We start from the raw sequence: 22,914 nt of genomic DNA, 5'->3' as shown, positions 1-22,914 counted from the left end.
CTCTCTTTGCCTGTTAATGTTGTTGATGTTGCCGCTCCTGTCGATATTGTTTTTGGTATTAGCAAGATATAGCTTCCCTCCTTATGCCTTTGAAGCAGATCTATTATTGTATTTACTTTGTCTAAGATCATAGTTGCTGCACCTTCATCTTTGTTTTTTTAACTCCTTCTGAGCCATAGTACATTCTCAGTCAGCCATTTGTTTAACTGTGTATTTATCCATTTCAAGTGTCCATTCTAACCAACACAGTATTGGATCCTTATTTCTAATCCACTTTGTTTTCTTCTTCTGTTTTACATATCAATTCATCCTGGTTATGTTCAAAGTAATAATAACCATCTGTACATTTCCATCTGTACTGTTATTTTCTGTTCATTCTTCTTTTTCTTTATATTCTGTCAAAGTCTTTTGCTTCTGACCAAGACCTTCTTTTATCCAGCTTCCTTTTTAATCTCTTATCCCTTTCCCCTCCTATTTCCCAGTTGGGCACACTAGATTTCCATTACCAGTTGAATATGTGTAATTGTGAGAATGCAGGCATGTGCATACACACACACACACACACACACACACACATAAAAACCTACTCACACATCCACATATGTATTTCCTTCTTTGAAGTAGTTTATATGTGAGTGAAGTTAAGAGTTGTCTACCCTCGGCCATTTTCCTCTCCACGGTAAAAATTGTTACATGAATGCCTCTTTCATGTGAGATAATTTTCTCCATTTTTCCTCTTTCTTTCTCCCAAAGCATCGTTTTTCTTGCCTATCAATTTTTGTATATCACCACAGCATAATCAATTTATTCTCACATTCTCTTTTTATGTGGAATCCTTTTAACTGCCTTAATAATGATAAAATTCTTATAAGATACACGCAACCTTTTCCCAAATGGAAAACCCTTTAACTTTATTGAGTCCCTTTTGATTTCTTGTTCATGTCGACCATTTTATTCTTCTCTTGAGTCTCATACTGGTTGCTAGTATTGATATTGTTGCTGTTGTTGCTATCATTGTTTAAGATCCTATTGCTGGTGATGCTTTTTCTTGGTGTTGTTACTGATTTTCATTTTAATTTCCAATTACTTGGTATAAAAGTTTTTCAGCATGCATCCACTTGCATATTTATAAGTTACACATGTTCCTACCACCTTCTTTTCCCATCACCTACTCCTTAGCAGCAATTAGTCTAGTAAAAGTTGCGCATATACATTTGTGTTTAACATATTTACATATTAGTTATTTTATGTATGAGGAATTAGGACTAACAACAAGAAAAGAAAACCATGAGATAGGAAGGAAAAACATAAGAGAAGTTAGGAAAAAATGAAGACTGTTCATTCAGGTTCTGTGAGGTTTTTTGACTGTTTTTTATGTTCCTTTAAATGAAGATGGCATTGTCCATAACAGGTCTCCCAGGACTGTTCAAGATCTTTGAACTGTTGAGAAGAGCTGTGTCCATCACAGTTAATCAACTTTACAGTGTTGTTGTTAACATGTTCTTGGTTCTGCTCCTTTCACTAAGTACCAGTTAATATAATTCTTTCCATTCATGGTTTCTTAAAGAATAATAGTACTCCATAATATTCATGTACTAAGACTTGTTCAGCCATTTCCCAGTTGATGAACAACCCTTCAGTTTCTCTTTCTTTGCTACTACAAAAAGAACTATTATAAATGTTTTTGTTCATGTAGTACTTTTCTCATTTTTTTATGATTTTTGTGGATATAGGCCTAGTAATATTATTGCTGGATCAAAAGGTATGATCAGTTTCATTGCTCTTTAAGCATAATTCTATATTGTTCTCCAGAATGGTTGGATCTGTTCATAACTACACTAACAGTGCATTAATGTCCCAATCTTCCCACAAGCTCTCCAACATTGATAATTTTCCTTTTTAGTCACTTTAGCCAATCTGATAGGTATAAGGTAGTACCTCAGAGTTGTTTTAATTTGCATTTCTTTAATAAGTAATGATTTGGAGCACTTTTTCATATGATTGTATACAGTTTTAATCTATTCATTTGAAAATTGCTTGTTCATATCCTCTGACCATTTTTCAATTGGGGAATGACTTGTAACCTTATATATTTGATCCAGTTCTGTACACATTTTAGAAATGAGACCTTTATCAGAACCCCTAACTGTAAAAATTGTTTCCCAGATTTCTGTTTTCCTTTTAATCTTGACTGCATTAATTTTATTAGTGAAAAAAGATTTTAGTTTAATGTAGTCAAAATCATCTATTTTAAATTTTATAATGTACTCTATTTCTTGTTTAATCATACATTTCTCCCCTTTCCATAGATCTGACGAATAGAGTATTTCTTGATCTGTTAATTGATTTATGGTATTGCCCTTTATGTCTAAATCCTGTACCCATTTTGACCTTATTTTGGTATAGGATTTGAGATGTGGGTCTATGCTAGTTCTTACTATACTATTTTCTAGTTTTCCCAGCAGTTTTTGTGAAATAGTGAGTTCTTATCCCAGAAGCTAATGTCTTTGAGTTTGTTAAATAAGAGATTTCTGGGGTCATTTACTGATGTATCCTTTGTACTTTTTCTAATCCACTGCTCCATTTCTCTATTACAGGTTCTTTTGATGTCTGCCACTTTATAATATGGTTTTAGATCTCATACAACTAGGCCACCTTTCTTTGAATTTTTTCATCAACTCCCTTTGATATTCTTGACCTTCTGTCAAATATAGATCTCATTGGCCTAAGAAAGGAAATTACACCTTGCTAAAAGGCATCATAGGCAATGAAGTTATATCATTATTAAACATATAGGCACCAAATGGAACAGAATCCAGATTCTTAGAGAAATTGAAAGAATTTCAAGGAGACATAGATAACAAAACTATAATAGAGGGGCGCCTTAACTTCCCTCTCTCAGAATTAGATGAATCTAACCACAAAATAAACAAGAAGGAAATTAACAAGGTGAAGAAAATCTTAATAAACTTAGATTTGATAGACCTCTGAAGAAACATTAATGAGAATAGAGAAGAATATACCTTTTTCTCTGTAGTACATGGCTCCTATACAAGATTGACCATATCCTGGTGCATAGTAACTTTACAATCAAGTGCAGAAAGGCAGAAATAATAGATGCATGCTTTTCAGATCATGATGCAACAAAAATTATATGTAATAAGGGGCCACGGAAAGATAAACCAAAATGAATTGGAAAGTAAGTAGCATAATTTTAAAGAATTAGTGGATCAAACAACAAATCATAGAAATAACCATTTCATCCAAGAAAAATTAGAAAAACAATCAACGTAATTTAACATATCAGTAACAAAACCTGTAGAAATCATGTGATTTTATTTCAATAAATGCTGAAAACACCTTTGACAAATTACAACATCCATTTCTATTAAAAACACTAGAGAGTATGGGAATCAGAATTTTCCTTAGAATAATAAGCAAGTATCTATCTAAAACCATCAGGAAACCTTATATGGAATTGGAAAAACTAGGAATTTTTCCAGTAAGATCAGGTTGAAACAAGGATGCCAACCACACCTATTATTCAATATAATATTAGAAAATGTTAGCTTTGGCAATGAGAGAAGAAAAAGAAATTGAAGGAATTAGAATCGGCAAGGAGGAATCAAAACTTTGACTCTTTCAAGATATGATGGTATACTTAGCGAACTCTTTTAGAAAACCAACTGAAAAACTTCTTGAAACAGTTAACAACTACAGCGGAGTAGTAGGATATAAAATAAACCCACATAAATCATCAGCATTTCTGATACCCAAGGGCAAGAGATAAAAGGGGAAATTCCGTTTAAAGTAACTAGCCAACATAAAATACTTAGGAATCTACATCCCTAGACAAACTCAGAAACTGTACAAACAATTTCAAAATACTTTTCACACAAATAAAATCAGATCTGAACAACTGGGAAAATATCAATTGTTCATGTTTAAGTTGAGCTAATATAATAAAAATCGCAGTTCTACCCAAATTAAATTACTTATTCTGTGTCATACTGATCAAATTCCCAAAAAACTATTTTATAGAGTTAGGAAAAATACTAACAAAATTCATGTGGAGCAACAAAGTCAAGGATATTGGTCTTTTTGATACTAATATTGTTGGTGACAATGTGGTTGTTGAGGTTGATATATATATATATATATATATATATATATATATATATATATATATATATATACACACACACACACACATACATACATATGTCTGTATGTCCCTCTGTGTCTGGCTGGGTGTCCCTTTGTGTCTGGGTATACCTCTGTGACTGTCTGTTGATGCTGTTGTTCCTGTTGATGGTGTAGGTGATGGTGTTCTTGGAATTGGTGGTTCTGTTGTTAGCAAAACTCTACTTATCCGTTTTAATTGCGTCTATTTTTGTTTTTGCTTTGTCTGAGATCATAGTTGCTATACTTTTTTGTCCTTTTTTAACTCCAACTGAAGCATGATAAATTCTCTTCTAGTCCTTTGTTTTAACTGGGTTTGTTTCTCCATTTCAAGTGCTTTTCTTATAAACGATATAGTGTCAGATTCTGGTTTCTAATCCATTTTGCTCTCTTCTGCGTTATGTATCTGTTCATCCTGATCATGTTCACAGTAACAATAACCAACTATGCATTTCCCTCTTTTCTGTTTTATTCTTCCTATTTTTATTGCCTCACATCTAAAGTCTTTTGTTTCTAACCAATGCTTCCTTTTATCCAGTCTCCTTTTTCATTTCTTATCCCTTTCCGCACCTACTAACCCATTGGAAAAGATAGATTTCTATTGACAGTTGAATATGTGTGTTTTGTGAGTATGTGTATATATGTATGCACACATCCCCAGAGGCAGATTTATGTACTGCCCTCTTTGAACTGATTTTGGAACTACTCATTTTCCTCTCCACTGAAAAAACCCTTACTTGCATGCCTCTTTTCTGTAGGAAAAATTTCCCCATTTTTCCTCTCCTGCCTCATGTCTCCCAGAACATTATTCTTCTTGCCTATCCATTTTACATCACCCCAGCTTAATCCTTTCACTCTCACATTCTCTTTCCATGTAGAATTCTTCTGACTGAATAATGACAGTGTTCTTAAAATTTACATGAATCCTTTTCCCAGATCAAAAACAGTTTAACATTATTGGATCCCTTATAATTTCATTTTCATGTTGACCTTTTTATGCTTCTCTTGAGTCTTATATTTGTTGCTGTTGTTGGTGCTGAAATGTATTTTGTTTTTTGATGTTGTCATTGTTTTTGATGATGTCATAGTATCCTTCTTTCGCTTTTTATTGTCTCCCCTCTAGTCTTTTGCTTCTGATAATGACTTCCTTTATCCAGCCTCCTTTTTATATCTTTTCACTTTCCCCTCCTACTTCCCACTTAGACAAGATAGATTTCTATTTCCAGTTGAATATGTATGTTTGTGAATGTCAGTGTGTATGTATGCATACACACACCCACACAAACCCCTATATATTTCCATCTTTGAACTACTTTAGATATGAGTGAAGTTAAGAGTTGTCTACCCCTGCCATATTCTTCTTCACTGTAAAAACTCTTACTTGCATACCAGATAATTTTCCCATTTTTCCTCTCCATTCCCATCTCCCAGAGCATCATCATTTTTACCTATTCCTTGTTTTATTCTCTTTCTATGTGGAATCCTTCTAAGTGCCCTAATAATGGTAAAGTCCTTAAAAGCTACAAGGATGCCTTTCCCAGATGGAAAACATTTTACCTTTATTGAGTCCCTTATCACTTCTTTTTCATGTTTTTGAACTACTCATTTTCCTCTCCACTGAAAAAACTCTTACTTGCATGCCTCTGTTCTGTAGGAAAAATTTTTGGTGTTGTTGATGATGTTATTAGCATGATCTGGTTTTCCTGTTTATCCCTTTTGAGTAGGTCAATTTTATTTTTCTCTGTCTGAAATCATTGTGGCTATACCTTTTTTCCCCACTCCCACTGAAGAATAATAAATTCTATTTAACCCCTCTGTTTTAACTGTGTGTGTTTCTCCATTTCAAGTGATTTTCTTGTAAACATAGTATTGGATTCTAGACTCTGATCCATTTTGCTATCTTCTTTTGTTTCACGTTTCAGCTTATCCTGATCGTGTTCACAGTTATAATTACCATTCTATCCTGTTTTCTTCTGTTTACTCTTCTTTTTCTTTTTTATTCTGCTTCTCCTCTAAAGTCTTTTGCTTCTGACCAATGCCTTCTTTTATCATCTCTTAACGCTTTCCCCTCCTACTTCCCAGTTGGACAAGACAGATTTCTGTTACCAGTTAAATTGGTGTGTTTGTGAGTGTGGATATATATGAATATACTCACAAACACGCTCATTTATATGTAGGCTTTGTTGATGCTGTTGATTTTGTTGTTGATTTTGCTTTTGTTTTTGGCGGTGGTATTCTTGTTGATGTCGTTGGTATTGATATTGCAGCTGCTGTTGATGTTTGTTGATGCTAGTGTATGATTCTAAGATGGAAAGTTGAATTTTCTACTTGTGATTAAACTAAGTCAATGGGCAAGGGCAGCCCAGAAGAGAGGTGCTGCTTAGAAAGAAGGGGAGAGAGAGCTAGAGTGCTAGTGCCCTCTGGACCACTGAAAATTTTGTCATAGTACATGGCACTTTATTGAGCCCAGAGGGAGAAGAGAAGGACCTCACCCTCTCTGGAGCAGTGGACCAAGCCAAAATGAGTACATTTTTCCATCCGAAGGGGGAATTCATATTACCCTCAAGCCTTGTGGATAGAGCCTTGTGTAGTTGTGGAGCTCTGTAAGGGACCAGTCTTTCTATCAAAATATCCAACTTGATTCTATTTTTCTTTCCTTATTCTTTTTTTCTTTCCTCCTTTTCCCTCCTTTTCTTTCTCTCCTTTGTTCTTTCTTTCACAGGTACTAAAACATGGAACTCCCTAAAATGAATTTTTTTGTTTCCTGTGATGTAACCTTATGTATTTGGAAGTACAGAAGAATACCAATTATTGGATTTGATTGCAAATTGTATCACAGAAGAGTTTCCCCCATGATTCTTTAGAATGAGGAATTGGAAAAGGGGTTAAAAATGATAATGCAGAACCTCCCCAAGTCACTTGTGAGATATCCAGAAATTGAAACTTTAGTATTTGCCAACTGATTGATTTCCTGAGAATAGCAAATGTTGACTTCTGGCAGAGTATAAAGATCAAAGTTAGTTGGGTTGATCACTTTACCCCAATTGATGAAACTCAAAAGATCCTCTGGTCTTGGCACCTTTATCATCTGGCAACACCTCTACTGAATTATCCAATGAAAATTGTGTATTCCAAGTCACATAGTATGAATTTAGTAAAAAAATAAGCAGCCAGCTTAGGTTTCAGTATTCCAGTGACAATCCTGGAAACAGCATTTCCATCCAATCTCCTGAAAGGGAATAATTTTGGAATGAAGGAAGTGGGGGTGAGGAAAGAAGTAGAGCCTTTGTCATTCCTCCAAGAGTAAAAGATGTTTTGGCGAACTTTGCAGGATTGGTGTATTTAGACTTTTCATCATCCCTACAATACATCAATCTCCATATAGCCTTTTGGGTAACCTTACAAATTTTTGGTTCACTGATAGAAAGTATCCATATCACAGGCAGCTAGGTGGTGGAGTCAGGAGTACCTGAGTTCAAATCTATCCTTAGACACTTAATAATTGCCTAGCTGTGTGACCTTGGGCAAGGCACTTAACCCCATTGCCTTAAATAAAACAAACACAAAAAATAAAGTAGACAAAATAGAGATGAGTAAAAAAAAGTTTAAAAAATGACAATGTCTTATATAACCTAGAACCTACTAGACCTGGCACTGTGCTTGGTGCTAAAGTTTATGTTCTATTGAAGATTAGAGGGGGTAGTTCGGTGGCACAGTAGATAGAGCACCGGCCCTGGAGTCAGGAGGACCTGAGTTGAAATCCAGCCTCAGACACTTAATAATCGCCTAGCTGTGTGACCTTGGGCAAGTCACTTAACCCCATTGCCTTAAATAAAACAAACAAAAAATATAAAATAACCAAAACAGAGATGAGTTAAAAAAGGGTTTAAAAAATAAAAAAAAAAACATGATAGTATCTTGTAAAACATAGTACCCACTAGATCTGGCACTTTGCTTGGTGTGCATGTATGTAATTTTGGGTGCAGAATTTGTATTTTCATTGATATAGGGAATTATATCAATGTGGAATCTTTTTTGCAAGGCAATGTGGTTAAGTGGCTTGCCCAAGGTCACACAGCTAAGTAATTATTAAATGGCTGAGGTCGGATTTGAACTCAGGTCCTCCTGACTCCAGGACCGGTGCTCTATCCACTGTACCTGCAACTGTCCCAGTTGTAGAAATTTTCAATTCAGAGTGTTACCTGTTATGGCTCTTTCTAATAGATGACAGCTTCCTGGGACAGTGAGAGATCAGGTGATTTATACAACCAGAATGTTTAGAGGTTGGGCTTGAACTCGGTGCTTTCTTCTCTTTCCCAGTCACCATATGGACAGGCACATGCATATGTGTGAAATTATGGGCTTTTCCCCATGAAGTAGCTTGTTATCATTAGAATTTCTCTATGATTTCTCAGATACAACCTAGCCTAGGCTCTTCTTCTGTTCCCTTCTAGACTTATTTCATTCATTGTTTGTCTACAGTGCTGGCACAGATAGAAGTAACAATGAATTACTCCCCCCAATTTGGCCACTCAGCTATGCTGCCATTTGGACAATAGACATTTCATGTCCATATAATCTTTCCTGTATATGACTTGTTAGGCAGATCTCTTTTGAGTCACCCTGAAAGCTCTCTATGGAGGTTTGGTTCACTTATTATACAAGAGCACCCATAAACAGCATTTGGAGTACCTCTCTATATATAGGGAATCCATTTTCCATGTTCACCATTCACAGGATATGCCTAAAGCAATCATGTCTGGCAACTATACTTTTTTCTGTTGAACACCTCACCATTACAGTAAAGACAGAGCAATTCATTTCAGTTCACCAAGGCTCCAAGACCTGACTGGAAACAGTATAGTGGAATAGAAAACTGGGAACTCAAGAGAATCTTAACTACATTATTTATTTGGCTGTGGGACATTGTTCAAGTCACTTCTCAGCCCTCAGTCACAGTTTACCCAGTGTTCAACAAGAGGTTAGGCCATATATGTTTCTACGACCTTTCCTATGGCTTTTAAAATATCCTTTCTGTCCATAATTAATCAGAACTTACTGTATTCCATTTTCTCATATACCTCTGTTCCTGTACCTTGTATCCAGATACTTGCAACATTTCCCAACTCTTCCACTGCCACACCCCATTTCCTCCTCCTTTGCTTTCCTCAGGCTAGAGGTGACATAGGTCATTTACCAGTGGAATAGAATCTGCCATACAAGTCATACATATATTTCTTTGAAGAAATTAAAGCCAGTAGATCAAGGCAAATGACTCTCCCAAGGCCACTTCACTCTGAGCGACTCACCAAGCAAAAGCTTTGGAGGTTGGAAATCATTCCAGTTTCTGAGTTTTCTGGACAGCCCATTACATAGATTCACTCAGGCTTAAGTGTTCCTCTGCCCCCAAGGTTCAGGCAGATCTTTCAAAAAGAGGTTTTCAAAGACAACGGGAGTTTTTCTTCTTTTCAAAAGTTCATCTATATAAACTCCAAAGCTATCCATCCTGTTCCTGAGAACTTAACCCAAATAGCTTCCCTCTAATTCTGTTATATTCTCCCTTTGTGCTTTCGTTGCCTTCTGATCCAGACCACTTACTTAGAAAGCAAATGAAGAGGCATTGGCTGCCATTTTTGATAGCACTTTTTTTTCAGATTTTTCAAGGCAAATGGGGTTAAGTGGCTTGCCCCACAGCTAGGTAGTTATTAATTCCCTGAGGTCTGATTTGAACCCGGGTATTCCTGACTCCAGGGCCATTGCTCTATCCACTGCACCACCTAGCCACCCATTGATAGCACCTTCTTCTGACTAAAGTTGCATGCATTAATACTTCTAAGGTTTATGACAATGAATTTTGTTCCTTGCTCCAAAGAAGGAGATACTGTATTAGTCAAAAGGCATAGAAGAAATACTCTTGGACTGTAAATTTATTCTCTAAAAAGACCAAATGAAAGGAAATGGGATTATAATAAACTCCTTGCATTGGAACTGAAAACAACTTTAAAATATTTCATTCATTTTCCCCCACCCCATTTTTCAGGTAGAAAAGGGACTTGTCTGAGGTTGACCAACAAGTTAGAATTAGAACCAGAATTCCAACTCTGGACTCAGTCTAGATTTCATTCTGCTATATTCTGCATTAGAGTAGGAAAGATTTTGTTTGGACAGAAGGAAGGACTTCCTAGCTCTGTCACTCAGAAGAATACATAGTATCTAGAGGGCTGACACCCTAGTGGGAGTTGCCTAACAGAATCTAAGAATTGTACAGTTGAAAAGGACCTTAAGAAACCTTCCAGTCCTATTCATCACCTACCCACCCAACCCTAATCCCTACTACAACATACCCAGCGGCAAAGGCAGCTTGGGGGTACAGAGCAAAGAGTGCTGGGCCTGAAGACAGGAAAACCTGAACTCATATCCAGTCTTGGGCACCTTCTTGTTTTGTTTTGTGACCCCCTTGCAATTCACTTAACCTTAGTCTGCCTCAGTTTCTTGAAACATAAAGAATGGGCATCTATTACCTACCTCCCAAGGTGGTTTTGAGGATCAAATGAAATATTTGTGAAATAACAACACAATGACTGGCACATGATAGGTGCTATACAGATCCTTATTCTTATCCCCTTCCTCATTGACCTCTACCTGGAGACCTCCAATGAAGATCCTTCTTGGGCAGTCTTACTGTGCACATCCATTGGTTGCTCACAGCTAGGTCCCTGTTGTATCTCTCTTTCTCTCTCGATCACTGACTTTGCTTGGTTTGTCTTGCATTGTGTCTGAGGTGTAGGTGAGCTGAGGAGACTCAAATATTTGTGAGAGTTCAGTTTGCAAAAGATCATTTTGTTATCATTTTTTGTGTTTGTTGCCATAGTAGATAGTACCCAGGCTAAACAGAATCTTTGGTGCAGTTTAAAGAACAGTTGTTAATGTTTTCTGAATTAAAAAAACAAACCAACACCAAACTGGAGGTGCTAAAATGGAGCAGTCGCGAACCAGAATTTTTCCCATATCTATCCAGATTTTGAAATCAAGTTTTTGAAAATAGGTTTGATTATAGATGCTAACTCTTCAAAGCTGAATCGCCTCCCAAAATGCCAGCCCCTTTTTCTTTCGCTTTTCGCGCTCTGTAAACAGATCCCCAGTTTCCCAGCAGGTTCAAACACAGATGGTTGCCTTATTGCGACAGAAGCAAAAATGCTACATTAATGTTTAAAGGGATTAACAATCCTCTTGGCAGCACTGGCATATGCTCCCAGTTAATTGTAGCACTGGAAGCTTCCCTGCTGTTTGAAAACATGGTCTCATTTTACTTGCTTTCAGTAGAATGGTAGGAAATGTCAAGTTGGTGGGACTCACTTTGGAAGTGGTTGACAAAAATGAGCCATGAAGACAATGCCACCCTGCCATCAATGGTTTGAGAGTCTGAAGAAGATGAACTTCCCTCTCATTTCAATGGGAAGAAGCCTAGGTTCCACTGCTCTGCAATCAGACAGCACTTATTAATGGAAATTTAACAGATCTTTTCATTCATTTTCATTCATGCATATTTAAACCTAGATGTCCGTGTATATGTACACACATGTGTGCATTTTTGAACATAGATGTACATATATGTGCATGTTTGTGTAATGGTGGAGGGCAGCCAATAAGAGCCTAGTCCATAGAGCATCTGTCTTCCCCCTCCCCCCACAGACATGGCATGGTCGACCTGTTTTCAGAAATGGGTGATGAAGACGCACCCTTCCCTCTTCACTTGAGAGTATGTACGATTATCTTGTTCTTTTTTGTCCTCTTACTGGAGGATAATGATGAATGTCTTAAGTGATTACTGAGCTGAAACTGAATATACATTGAACATGAGAAAAGGACAGAAGATTTCTATCTTTTCTACTAGTATGTGAGAAAAGGCTACTGGAAGCAGAGAATATCTGTACCATACTCTTAAATCAGGAGAGATAGGGCCCCTCCATTATACATTTCCAGACACAGGCTTCCCAAGATTCCACATGAGTCGATACCAAGGCAGATCATCATTCCTATATTCTAAGAAATGGCCCTCACTTCTCTTCTTCATGTGTGTGTATGTTTGTGTGCATGTGTGTATGTGTGTGTGTGTGTGTGTGTGTGTATAGGTAAAGAGCAAGGTAATAATAATTTCTCTTGAATCTATACCCATTTTCATTCAATTCTCACAAGCCTGGAATGTAGATGCTATTATGATACCAATTTCACAGTTAAGGAAATTGAGGCAGGTATAGGTTAAGTGAATCGTCCAGGGCCATACAACTAGGAAATGTCTGAGGCTGGATTTGAACCCACATCTCCCTGCCTGCAAGTCCACAGTGCCACCTAGATGCATAATTATGGTGGGGTTTTTTTTTTCCCTGTCCCATCCAACTTTTTGTGACCCATTTTGGGGTTGTTTTGGCAGAGATACTGAAGTGATTTGCAATTTCCTTTTTTCAACTCATTTTACAGATGATTAGGTAACTTACCCCAGAATTGTTTTCCTGGTTGAGTATGTCTGAGGCCATATTTGAACTGATGAAGAGGAGTCTTCCTCATTGCAGACGTAGTACTCTATCTGCGACAGAGTCATCTAACTGCACCACACACATACATACACACAAATAGTGCATACTTGCTATTTCTTCATTGTAGGGATCTCCACATGTGGAGACTCTCTTCACCAATGCTGATGAATAAGTCATTGGTAACTTGAAGTCTTAGGGGGTAGAATTGTGTTGGTTCCTGAGATAGAGTTCCTTGCCCAGAATCCCATAACCTGTATGCATCCATTTAAATAACTACCATGATACTGTGTCTTGTGTTTGCATGATGATCACCCTACCTTCCACAGTCTCCTTTCCTTTGGAGGGACTCTCGGGCCACTAACTAGATGGCTGTGATTTCTGTAGGATCATAAATGATCTGGCAGACACCTGTGTATCATCGACTTTGGGCTGCTATTCTATAGATGGAGAAACAGATTTAGAAAGATTAAGTAACTACGTGCCCCTAATACCTTGAGCAAAAGGCAGAATCATGAGACCAATCTTAAGCCCTTGATTTCAGTGCTAGCACCCTTTCCTGTGTAAAGAAATGGTGTAGTCTCAAATCTCCCCTTTCCATAATCTTTTGCCCAGTCTGGAATGGGATGTTTGGCTTGTATAGAGACCATTTCTTAACTATTCTCGTCAAGTAATCAGCATAGTGCTGGATAATGTCATCCTTTTCATAGCTCTCTCCTCAGATGAACAGTTCTCTATAATTACTTGCCCACGGTCAGAACCTTCCCAGAGTACAATATTCCCAGAGTACAATATTTCAAAGAGAAAAAGAGAAAATATTTTTAGCAACAATCTTCATTTTCCCTTGTTTCTTGTAAATCGTCTGGACTTTCCCCCCACTCCCACCTTATTGTTTCAGGAATTTCGTTTGGAATTTTTCTCGTTGTCTTTCTCCATAACCCCCTTCCTAATTTATAGTCAGGAGACTCTGAAACACTCAAAGAATATCTTGTGATGGAAGAGACAGGCTTTCAAGATGTATGTCTATGTCACTCTGTCTGGGCCTTAGCTTCATCATCTGTAAAATGAAGATTAGACTAAATGATCCCTAAGATCCTTTCTGCCTTTAAAACTCCATGATTCTGATTTTTTTGTGTATACAGAGTTAACATTTTTCAGTCATCGTTCTTCCCCAAGACCTAGTAAAATACCCTCAGCCTGCTGTGTTGGATTTGATCATGGTCAAATCACTCAATCTCTGTGTGAGCCTCAGTTTTTGTCTATCTGTAAAATGGGTTTAGTAATCCTTGTAGCAGCTTCTTCACAGCGTTGTCACGAGGCATAAATGTGCTATTACGTCTGAAATTTTGAGATTTTGATGTTCTGTTTAAAAGCTGGCTTTTGTTATTAATACATATTAGCATACTCACCAATATCTGTTTGTCATTGGCTGCAAATTATGCATCTCTTTTTTATGATCTGTATATTCATTGACTGTATTCCTGTTTGATACTGCTTTACTGTGTATGTAATTCATGTCAAAGATGGGATGATGAACAATTACAAACCACACTTCTAAGGGAGCCTTTTTTAGCTAGAAAAAAACTTGGATGGGCAAGAAAACTGTGGCATCGGACCCAAAGTCACTAATAGCCTTTATGATGTCTCAGAGTTAACTCGTATTCCTCAATGTTATTACTACTGGGACTGGTATAATAACAACTTCAAGTTCAGCCACTAGACATTTGTTAAGTACCTCCTTTGTATAGTAGGTCATTCCAGGACCTTGGGATGCCACAAGAAAGTGAGATGCAGACCCTTTACTTAGACTGATCGGGGATGAGTCATATGTACAGCTCCATCATTAGAAGGTAGAAGTGCATTGAGCATGTCAAACTGAGAAGGGACTAAATATCTGGGGAGACATAAACATAGCATTTGGCTGTAGACATGGAATGATGGTGGTAGTATGTGATAAAATAAGATCAAGGAAAAGTGAAGAGTCCCATTTGGCTGAGTTTCTAGCATATATGGAGGGGAGTAGTGTGGAATAAGTTTGGAACAGTAGGTAGGGGTAAGAATGGAGAGGGCTTTGAATGACTGGCTAAAATTATTTGAATTTGGCAATGTAGGTAAAGGGGAACCATTGAAAGCTTGGCTCAGGGGGTGGGAAAAGTACAGTAGAATGATGAACCTGGCAGCAGGATGAATGATAGATTAGCAGATTGACAAGAGTAGAGACAGGGAGAGTAGATAGAGATGATGATGATGATGATGATAGCATTTATCCCTTAAAGTTTGTAAAGCATTTTCCAAATTTTATCTCATTTTACCCTAAGACAACCTTGGGAAGTAAGTGCTACTATTATTCTCCTTTTACAGATAAGAAAAGTAAACGTTAAATGACTTGCTCAGACTAAGACAGAGTAAATTTCTGAAATTAGATTGAAACTCAGATCTTCTGGCTCCAGATCCAGAACTGTATTCACCTATTGATGTCAGTGGGAGTATAAAGGTAGAGATGGAATTAAAAATTTTACAAACCTAAATTAGGATGGGCATGTGATAGAAGAAAGGAAAGAACCAAAGAACTGGTGGTATATCTGCTTTCAAACTGGTCCTCTTAAATTTTTTTTCCTCTTACATTTTTGTCAACCAGCTTGGTTTAATTCAGTACTCATTCCACTTTTGAGCAACTTAATTGGTAGGAAGTTTTGACATATTGAGAGGAAATTTACCTTTTTTGCTCTTTCTGTTCAGTGTTTCTTATTCTGCCAAGCAGAATATTTTATTCTAATCTCTCATGTCCAGCTCCTTCAATGTTACCCTCCTGGTTATGTTTTTCTGATTTTTATTATCCTGCCTAAAATATGGCTTCCACACGTTATTTTAGATCCAAGACTTAGAAAGCAGTAGCTTCCAGAACCAAAGTGAAACAGAATGAAATAATCACCTTCTTTAAGTAACACATGTTTAATTACCTCATTACTCCCCTGACTTCTGTGGAACTGAAAATCTGATAACAACTTTGATTTTCTTTATGTCAGCTGTCTATCTGACTTACTTGACTGAGAAAAATAGGTGGCATAGTGGATACAAAGTAGACTTGGAGTCATGAAGATCTGAGTTAATATCCTGCTTCACATCTGGTCCTGGTCCTGTGAGGATCAAAGGAGATAACATGTTGTAAAGCCTTTTGTGAACCTTAAGGTTAATGATGATCACCATTCACAGTATTTCCCTCATTCTGATGTAGGCATTTGATTTTTTTTGAACCCAAATGGAGGAGTTTACATTAATTCCTCCTAAATTTTACCTTCTTAGATCTGGCTTTCAATCCCTTATTTCCTTACTACTAAACTATTTTGACTGTCAGATATAGCAAAAGTATTTATAAATCTGTATCTCAGTTCCACATCTATAACAGTGAGAGGGATATACTTGACCCTTCCTTTCCAACTCTAATATTATAAAACAAAACTACCAGAAACGAAAGCACTTGGTGGCAGGGCATACATTTTCCCCATTCAAGGCAGTAATTTTTTTTAGGATAGCATCACGTATGGCTTTGCATGGCAAGTGATGGGCCTTTAATAATTGGTTGGCTGAAAGCTTTCACCTTTTTAAGCAATAATCATTCATTGCTCTTTAACTGCTTTGGCCAAACCTTCAGACCAGCTTCTACTATTTCTGATAACTAGTGTAGTCCAGTAAGAAGGCTGAAATTAGAAGGAAGGAGATTGCTTATTTCATCCTCCAAATTAGAGGCAAAAGACTATGCCCAGAGGCATACCATTCAAAAGTAGGTTATAAACCAACTGTATGGAATATTTTCTCTTAAGTTTAAAACTCTTGTGTTACCATTATATGTCTGTGAATGCCACCACTGGAGTACCCAGCTTCCCCAGAACTACAGTCTAGTAACTGTCTTGGCCTATGAGTAGCATTTTTTTCAGGCTTGAGAAATATCATTCTGATATGTCCATGGTCCATATTAGAGACAAACCAACAGCAAAATAAGTAATAAATCAGCAAAAAACAATACCGGTTCAGATAATTGATTTCTCACACAAGCAGTTGATAACTATGGATTTCATTTTCAATCATCAACAACTCTACACAAAATGCCACACTTGGGTCAACTTTCCTTACAAAGCAAGGATTGGTATTTTCCCTTAATTTTATAGTAATATAAGTGACTGAGGGAACTTGGATAAATTTCTTTTGGTAAAAAAAATTCAGTCTAAGTGCTAGGAAAAAACTAGTAAAAGGAAGAAAAAAATTATGAAGGTCATAGGATAATAATAATTGATATATAGATGATAACATTTAGAAAATTCATATTGATATATTTTATAACATTTTCCTTTCTTAATATTTTTTCTTTGTTCCCTTTCTCAGACAGCCATCTCTTATAACAAAGAAAAGAAAAGAAAGATGCAATTATAGCAAAATTAATGAACGTATTAATCAAGATGGAAGTTGTATGTAATATTCCATACTTGTAGTGCCCTACCTTTGCAAAGATGATAGAATGAAAGCACCTTCTCACATCGCTTCTCTGGAGCCAGACTTGAGTGTTACAATTTGTGAGTATTTCATTGCTGTTCTTTCTATTGACACTGTTATAATCATTTTATATGATGTTTTTTTTTTTCTGGTTCTGTTCAGTTCACTCTGCATCAGTTCATTTAATTAATTCTTGCCATGCATTACTAATATATGAAATCTTTAAGGTTTGTAAAAAAGATTTTATATCTTATTTCATTTTATTTGAACCTCAAACCAAGGTTTCCAGGCAGTGAGTAGTGCAGTTAATGTTATCTCCATTTTACTGATGAGGACACACATTTTGGGAGATAAATGACTTGCCCAGGGTCATGTAACTTGAAAGATCTGAGGAAGGATTTGAACACATGGAACCCATATGGGAGTAGCCCTCCATTCTCTTCTAGCCCCCCCCCCCCCCCCCCCTCCAATCCTAGTCACTTAACAAAAAGAGATGAACTGATCTGGACGATGTCACACAGAGGCAAGATTTCAACATAAATACCCAAAGCACAGGTTCTTCTTACTCCACCATGTTGACCTTATTAGATCTATATCAATAAGAATTAGAATTAGAAGGATTATTAGAAGGATTATTAGCCTATTTTAAGATTTGTAAACATCCCCCTCCCCAATTTGAAAGCTTTCAGACTACAATACAGTGAAGTAAAAACCCATGTGGCCAGTGATCTCTGAGTCCCTGCTAATTCCCATGATATAAGAACCCTTGCTGTCTACCTTTCAGTTCATTAATTCTGTGGTCTTTGGTTGAAATCACAGTATCATGATCACTTTCCATTTCATAGGCTTCTTTTTTTTCTCCTTCATGGGAATTTGAAAGCATATGCCATTTGTATTCAGTGTCATATCTGCCTGCAGAATACATCTAGTACTGCAAAGGATATCATTGGTAAAATTGGAGTGACTTCATTTTGCTTTATAGAATTTGGTTGGATTTGATCTCTTCCTTGCAGTACTAGATTCTCAAACCAAGTGTTGATAGATCTGTAGCTACTTTTCTTTATCCCACTCTTTCAGTTGATTGCCACTAAGTGGCAGTGTAACAACATCCTTCTCACCTGTAATAATGCCAATATTGCCTTTATTTTGTTATCTGAGAGGATTTCAAAGCACTTTAAAAAAATCTGTCTCATTAATTTTCTGTATTAAGTAGAGGAATGGCCTTTATGACTTTCAGATATGTGACCAGAACAATGTTTGATAGACAAAAAAATATTCTGATCTAGGTAGATATTAGCTATCTTGTTTGTTTGTTTTAAAAACCCAGATCACTCAGTTGATATTTTTCACTTTTTTAATGTATTTTGGTGGTGGTGCATGCACATTATACTCATAGCAGTATTAAACCTATTGGATCATGGTCAATCTAGAACAAGACTTTAGTGGTGTTTCCTTGGTTAATTACTTCTATTACGATCTGCTATCTATTGTGCGATCTGACTTGGGAAAAAAAAAAACATTTTAGGGCCTGAAAGTTGAGTAGCTGTTATGTAGTTGAACCTCATCAGCAGATGTTGAAAATTCAGGTCGAGAAAAGAGGGAAGTGAGGTGGCTACTACTATTCGGTAAGCTGTGGTCCAGCTCTCCTAACTACTAGCTCAGTGTTTTTTCCATGTTGCTTTCTTCTTTAAAAAAATCACCTCTGGTACATTGAACTGAAAGGATTTTGTTGAATTCAATTGAATTTTCCTTTGTGTTAGAACTAGTATCCTGAAATTCCTTTAGTGTTTCTCACCAAAGTTGCAGACACTGATCATATTTTTCCAAATAATCACAAACTGAAAAATTATTTTATGGACCTGGATTTTGTCTTTCCAACAACTGGTACACAACATCTCTCCATTTTTGCTCTCTTCACACTTGAAAAGCAACTCAGTGATGTGGTGCATGGGGGGCTGGGCCTAAGAAATCTTGAGTTTGAATATGGCCTCAGATACTTAATATTGTATGACCCTGAGAAAGTCACTTAACCTTTTGCTCTTTTGCCTCACTTCCTTCATCTGTAAAATGGGGATTAAAATGATATCACCTACTTGCCAGGATTGTTATCAGAATCAAATTTATTAGTAATTGTGAAGTGCACAGTATCTGTCACATAATAAGCTCTATAGAAATATTAAGTATATTAAGTAATGATAATCATTGTTTTTATTCTAATACATGATTAGACTATATGCTGAAACTTTATTCAGAAATGGTGACTATTTCAAGGAATTGGTTCTGTCCTACCTGTTAAAGCTAGGATCAAATCAAAGTTTCTTGAGAGTACTTGGTCTTTACTCTATGCAGTGCCTTTTGGATCTCTTCTTAAAGAAAATATTCCTGCTAGCTCCTTACATTGATGCTAGGGTAGTGGTAAGAGTCGAAGAACATGGATTCAAAACCTTGTACTACAACTTCTTACCATGTGACTACGAAGGGGGATGGCAATAAATGTATAGTTGGATCATATGTGCACAATAAATTGGAGTTGGTTATAAATACATACATACATAGTTCTTGCCAAAGACAGTTCTCCCTTTGTGAAAGTGGACCATTCTGTAGATCTCTATGAAAAGTAATTTATGTAATGAAAATTTTCTAGTGGATATGAGGAAGGGGGCCCCACTTGGGGGGGGGGGAGAAGGCTGGCACACATTTCAAGGACAGGTGGGAGCTGGAGACAGAGAAACAAGAGCAAGCAGAAGAGAACATGTCGGGGCCTGGCCTGAACAGAGAGGAAGAACCTAGAACAGGGTCCAGCCACGTGAACACTGGAGATGGACACAGAGAAGAGAAAAGGTAAGATGACAGGAGGGGACTGGGGACATACACATGATACCCAAGTAGGGACAGAGGAAAGACATATAGATGGGTGCAGAACATTCTGGCAGTTGGGCAAAGCCAGGGCAGAAGTCTCAGTGCTTCAAGTCAAGCCAAGGGGCAGGAGCAAAGAGAGCAGAGGGCAATACGGTAAAAGTTAATGCACTTTTTTTGGAATGTGGATTTCATTCAGAATTCTTTATTTGCTTATGTGAATTTAAATTAAGGTAGATTCCAATTTGCATGTATATATGTTTGTATGCTTGTCCATACGAGACTATGAGCAAGAAATGTAGCAGACCGTGTGCTTCTGAACTAAATGACTCAAAGATCTGGACAGCAGGGCCCCAGGGAGATGGTTCCAAAGCTAAGTAGATTAAATAAATGTGGTAATGTATCTAAGGAGTCTCAAAGCAATTTGCAAACTCTAAAGCAAGATATGAATATCAGTTACTATTATCCTACATTTTACATAGAATATAAAGGCAAGAGGCTTCCATAAAGTCTTTGACCTGTTGAGCTCTCTCATTCCTTACTCTTGAGTCTCATATTCCAACACAGACTTCAGATATTCTTAACAACCAAATCAAAGAGAAATTGGAATTTAAGTTGTTTACCTACTTTTTCTTAAGCTATTTGGTGCTGTGTAGGTACAATCAGATAGAAGGCATTTGACTAATCTGCCATTGGGGCTATGTATAATTTATATATTGATATCTTTCATAATGTACAGGTTATCATTAGAGGTATTTATTAAAAAGGCTTGATTCCCTCAATGAGATTTCTTTATATGCAGACTAAGGTATAAATAATATATAAATCTGAATATAGTTGTTCCAAAAGAGGCCCCGATTGCAAAGACAAAAAATTGTCATTTCTATCAGGATATTTGGGAAAATCCGTTATTTGCATGTTGGAGGACTGGTTTGCATGTTGGTGCTAGCCAGTCTGATGTTCGTGATTTGTCCTAGCTCAAGTCCTGGAACAACTGATGGAGTTGAGTTGACTGTTCCAACACCTGAAACTTGGGGTCACGTACAGCCTGCTTACAATGTAGCAGAGAGTCCACAAGAAAATTAGATAGTTGTTGGTGCTTAGGAATCAGTGATTCACATTTAGATTTGAAGTCTCTTTGGAGAGAGTTCAGTGAAAGGGGCTCCTTATCCCTTATTAACTGTAGAATAGAAATTCCAGCAGAGAGGGCACCTGGCTTTTATGGGCCACTGCAGTGGAGCAGGAGCTAAGCATCAGGGGGCAGAGACATTCATTCTGAAGAAAAATGTCAAATATCATTGCCTTACATGATGTGTGAAGTAATGCATTTGTTCTTTTTTCTCTTTCTCAATAAGTCCAAATCATAAAGATGCGTGAGAATAACATTTATGCAATGGGTGAGGAACTGTTATCTGAAGTGTCACACTTTTGGACTTATCAGGATCAATTTTGTCTGTTTTAGGAAATATATTACCTGTATCATTTGATATCCCACTTCATTTGAATGAGTGTAAACTGCTGTCATATTTGTGTCTTTTGTAGATAGGCAGCATGTTATAATGGATAGAGTACTAACCTTAGCTCTAAGAAGACCCGAATACAAATCTCCCTCAGACACTTAGAGTGAGGTGTCCTTGGACAAGCCCTTTAACCTTTAATGGGGATGATGAGAATGCTTTTGATTTTTGTTTTATCATTGTTCTTTTCATTTACATTTAATTGTATATATTGTTTTCTTGATTCTGCTCACTTCACTTTTCATGAAATCATGAAAGACTTTCCATATTTCTCTGAATTCAGTACATTCATTGTTTTTAGAGACAGTAATATTCTATTGATGTAAAATTTGTATGCCCATTCTCCAACTTATAGGCAACTAATTTGGCTTCATCTTTTGCTAGCACAAGAAGTGATGCTATCAGTAGTTTGGGGCACATGGAAACTTTGATCAAATATTATAAATGTTTTCACCACTATTTATATAATTGTAAATTGCGTTCCAAAGTATTTTTCCTGATTCATAACTCCTCTAATAGTGCACTTATCTGCCTATGTTTCCCTAAGTTCTTTAGCATTGACCATTGCAACTTTTTTCTTGTTTGCCAATTTCTGGGTATGGGATGAAGTTTTAGTCTTGTTTTGAGTTACATTTCTCTTATTATCACTGGTTTAGAACAGTTTTCTGTTTTGTTAATAGTTGGCAATTCTTTTTTTTGAGAACCCTTTTTTTCATATTCTATTCACTACATGGAGAAATAGCTTTTAATATCACATATCTTTTCATTGTCTATGTATCTTAGCAAAATTTCATTTGAAGAATTTGATACAATGATATTTTGTCCATTCTATTACTTTCATCTTAAATTAGCCACATTAATTTTGCTTGTGCAGAAGTTTCTCCATTTCATATAATTACTTATTTATTTTATCTTGTGATTGTCTTTGTGATATTTCTTCTTTGCTCAACAGTATAGCTCATGGCTATGAAAAATATATAATGTGCTTCTCTTCTAATTTGTTTAGAGTAAGATATTTAGTTCAGGTCTTGTGTTCATTTTAAGTTTGATATATGATTTTCAGTGAACCTTAGTTACTCTTAGATTTGCTTTCTACCTTTCTCAATTGTTCTTATCAAATAGGGTGTCTGAAGGCAGATTTGAACTCAAGTGAATAGAGCACCAGTCTTGGAGTCAGGAAGACAGGAGTTGGAATCTTTTCTCAGATATTCAGACTGTGTGACCCTAGCAAGTCACTTTAACACTGATTGCCTCACATCCAGGGCCATCTCCAGTCATCCTGATTCATATCTGGCCCCTGGACAGAGAAAGTAAGGCTGATGATTTAGCACAGCATTCCC

At 36.7% G+C, this 22,914-nt stretch overlaps 1 long non-coding RNA gene across 1 annotated transcript in view; it reads left to right on the top strand.

Moving 5' to 3' along the window:
• Positions 1–22,914, top strand: part of LOC141500542 (uncharacterized) — a 457,510-nt gene that overhangs the window by 273,047 nt on the left and 161,549 nt on the right. The window contains exon 3 of the long non-coding RNA XR_012471956.1: positions 17,094–17,281. This is a non-coding gene — a long non-coding RNA (uncharacterized LOC141500542). The remainder of the gene's footprint in view (positions 1–17,093; positions 17,282–22,914) is intronic.

Source organism: Macrotis lagotis, chromosome X (assembly GCF_037893015.1).
Source record: "Macrotis lagotis isolate mMagLag1 chromosome X, bilby.v1.9.chrom.fasta, whole genome shotgun sequence".
Taxonomy (NCBI): domain Eukaryota; kingdom Metazoa; phylum Chordata; class Mammalia; order Peramelemorphia; family Peramelidae; genus Macrotis; species Macrotis lagotis.
This window is presented reverse-complemented; position numbering and strand designations above follow the sequence as displayed.